A 3,743-nucleotide genomic window follows, 5' to 3' on the forward strand; every position below is an offset into this window, starting at 1 on the left:
TGGAGTCTGCTTTCTACCTTAGGAAATCTCCTTTCTAACCACTCTAAATAGAGTAACTCTTAAGTGTTTTTTCCTCCCGTGGAATTTGCTTTTCAGGTGAATAAAGTTTGGAAAGTACTGCATAAGTGTACAAAACTAGAAAAAAAGGAGGAACTGTATTACTATCCAAAATAGAATCCATATATTTCAACACATACCTGGAGTTCTGTTTTTCCAGTTGATAAGACTATATTATCAAAGTTAAGGCCAAAGGAAAAATGTTTTGTAGGTACTTCTTTTTATATTTGCAGTGGTTAAAGAAACTTTCTGACACTTTTTTCCTGTTCTAAAAATAATTCATGTTTAACTTTTTTAATTTGGAAAATACTATACAATCCAATGAAACAAATAGTATAATCTATACTTGCATCACTTATGATTACTGTTAATGTTTGTTGTGCTTCCCTACAGTGTACTTTTTTTAGGTTATTTATTTATTTATTCATGAAAGACACAGAGAGAGAAAGGCAGAGATGTAGGCAGAGGGAGAAGCAGGCTCCAGGCAGGGAGCCTGATGTGGGACTCCATCCTGAGACTGCAGATCATGCCCTGAGCCAGGGGCAGGTGCTCAACCACTGAGCCACCCAGACGTCCCCAGTGTACTTTTTTTAACATATATATTTAATTGGTCTATTGTGATTTACCAGCTGAGGCTCACAATCCTTTTTTTTTCTTAAGATTTGATTTATTTGAGATAGAGTGGAGGCAGGGGCAGTGGGAGAGGGAGAGAGAGAATCTCAAGCAGACTCCGTGCTGAGCACAGAGACTGACATGGGGCTCCATCTTCAGACCCTGAGGTCATGACCTGAGCTGAAATCAAGAGTCAGATGCTCAACTCACTGAGCCACCCAGGTGCCCCCACAATCCTTTTAATATGATGAAATTACCCAGCTACCCAACTTAGAGATTTGAGACTCATTCTAGATTTTTCACTTCTCCTTACCTACCACTCATATTCAATATGTCATCAAATGTTGCAGATGATATTGCCTTTGGTCTAACATAGCTCTTTTTTTTTTCCTCTTTAGCCACAATGCTACTGCCTTAATCCAAGCTGTATCGTTGCTTACCTTGGCTATGGAACTAAATCTAATTTGGATCACTACTCTTAGTTTTACATTTCAACTCATCTTTCACATTACTTACCAAATTATTATTTTTAGTGCACCAAAGACTGTGTTATTCTCCTACTTTATAATATTGGAATGGTATTCCATTTTCCTGAAAAATGTCAAACTCCTTATATAAATACTATATAAAGTTATTCATCCTCTGGTGCCATCTTACCACTATACTCTGGCTGTATTCAGTCACCTTTTCTTCCCTTTATGTTCTAATTATTCTGAGCTGCTTCCATTTCTCCAAACCACCAAGATAATCCATGCCTTGCCTAAATGCCTTTGATACATCTATTTCTCAGTCAAGAATCATCATTTCCTTTCTGAAAACCTCTCTTGCTCTACCATCACTTTCCAAGTGAAAGAATCACTATCCTTTATACCTAACACTGTGTGATACTTCCATCTATATAATTCTGCCTTAACCTTTTATGCGTTTTTCTCTTCCTAAAATGATACTCTGTAATATTAGAAACCTTGTCACCTTTGTCTCCCCAGGCTCTCAAGTTCAAGCTCTAGTAAAAAAGAAATGTTCAAAAATTTTATAAATTAGCAAACAATAGAAGTATTGCTCTGACTGTTGGTAAATGTCAATCAAAAACTTCGGTTGACTATCCTTTGAACCTGAGTATGTTCTTCTGATTCCTACACCATGTTCACTCGGCGTTTATCCATTTTTGACTTTGTTGAACAACCACAAATGAAGGGCAAATTCAGCCCATTTAAAATCCCCATGGAATGACAATTCATAAAATGCTATAAAGAGATGAAACTCAGCAAACACCACAAAGCCATTATGAGAAAATTGTCATGCACTAAATCTGCTCAGGACTGTGGGGCGCTTAACTGATAGTCACATTTGTTTTGGGATGTTTGCCTAGAAATGTTCTTTTAATAAATGTACTAAATAAGATGCATAATTTAGTTCCTTTTCTGTAGCTTGCTGGCCAACTGCCAGCTCCCAGCTCCTGCTCCGCCTCTCTTTCCCTCCTCCCTTGATCTCTCAGGATCTCTTTCTTGGGTTTGACTCAGCACCAAGGTTACCTGCTGGCCTAGTACAAACAGTCTCATTAAAAAGCCATCACAATTGTGTCTGATGGCTTCATTTCTTCCCCAATGGCTCAATTTATATCTTCCTTTGGAACAAGTAGAGAGCAAGTTCTCTCCAGGATGGCTTTATCCAGCTGTACTACATACACATTGGCAGATAGTAAGATGAAACAATGAGAACTCTTGCTTTTATTGGGTAGATGAAAAAAAGAGCTTTTCTAGTCTTCCTCCACTTATCACCATGGGGTTTTCTTAAGGTTCTACTTTCCTATGGAGGCTACCATAGTCAGTATTCAATATTTATCTCCTTACTCCTATGCAGCCTCAAGTAAAAGTATCAGAAGACCTTGCTTCAAGATGGACCACTGAAAAACTATCTGTGATATGGAGAGTAGCATAACCTCATTGACCTGACTTTCCATATATCTCTTTTTTAAGTTTTTCACCAGAGATTTATTTATAATAGTTCAAAATGAGGAATAACCCAGTTGGACAATTCATCAACAGAATGGCTAAATTGTGATGCATTCACATAATGGATTACTACCTCACAGCATGAGGAAAATGAACTTCGGACTTGCATGACAACATGGATGAATCTCATAGACAATATTGAGCAAAAGAGGATGTGACTTCATTTTTACAAAATTCAAGAGCAAGCAAAACTAATATGTGGTGACAAAGGCCAAATCAGCATTTCCTTCTGGGGGATACTGACAAGGAAGAGGAACAAGGGAAACTTCTGGGGAGCTGGCAGTGATCTATATCTTGATGTGGAGGGTGACTGCCTATTACACACATATGTAAGGACTCATCAAACTGTACACTAAAAATTGGAGCACACTGCTAAATGTATCTGGGATAGTTAGGGAAAATGTGGTATTCAAACAAAGACAATTTCTGGATATGGCTCACAACATTAATCTTTGCCCACCCACATCCATTCTTCTCCCTTAGTCTAGAAGGAGCCCTATACTTTCTGCTTTTCTCTTCCAGTCAATGTGTTTTAGGTGGAACTTACTATTTCCTTCGCCCCAAATCAGGGCACTATTTCCTCTGGTTGCAGTGATTGATTAGGAATCAGGATGGGACCAAGTTGGCTAATGAGTCAATCCCAGAATTTTTTGTTGGAACTAGTAGGAAAAGATGCTCTGCCCACTGTAATTGCGTATCTATCAGGATACAACCCTGGAGCTGCCAATGGCCATCCTGGTACCTTTGGAGAAGTAACAGGCCTGAGAAACAGGGAACAGAGAGAGAAGCAAAGTAAGATTAAATTCAGCCTGATGACACTGTGTCAGACCTGGATCTAGCCATCCCTGTACCAAAGCTTTTCATTAGATGAATTGATAAATTTCCTTTTTTAGCCAACAGCTTTGATGTCAGTTTCTTATAGTTATAACTGACATCTAAGACACTGGGAATCTTGGGTAAAATCATGAGAGGTAGGGGGGCAGGGCTTGGAATATAAAATAACCATTGTCCAAACTGTTTTGTGGCGCTTGCTCGGTGACACTATGGTCCTGCCAGAAGGTG

Source organism: Nyctereutes procyonoides, unplaced genomic scaffold (genome assembly GCF_905146905.1).
Source record: "Nyctereutes procyonoides isolate TBG_1078 unplaced genomic scaffold, NYPRO_anot_genome, whole genome shotgun sequence".
Taxonomy (NCBI): domain Eukaryota; kingdom Metazoa; phylum Chordata; class Mammalia; order Carnivora; family Canidae; genus Nyctereutes; species Nyctereutes procyonoides.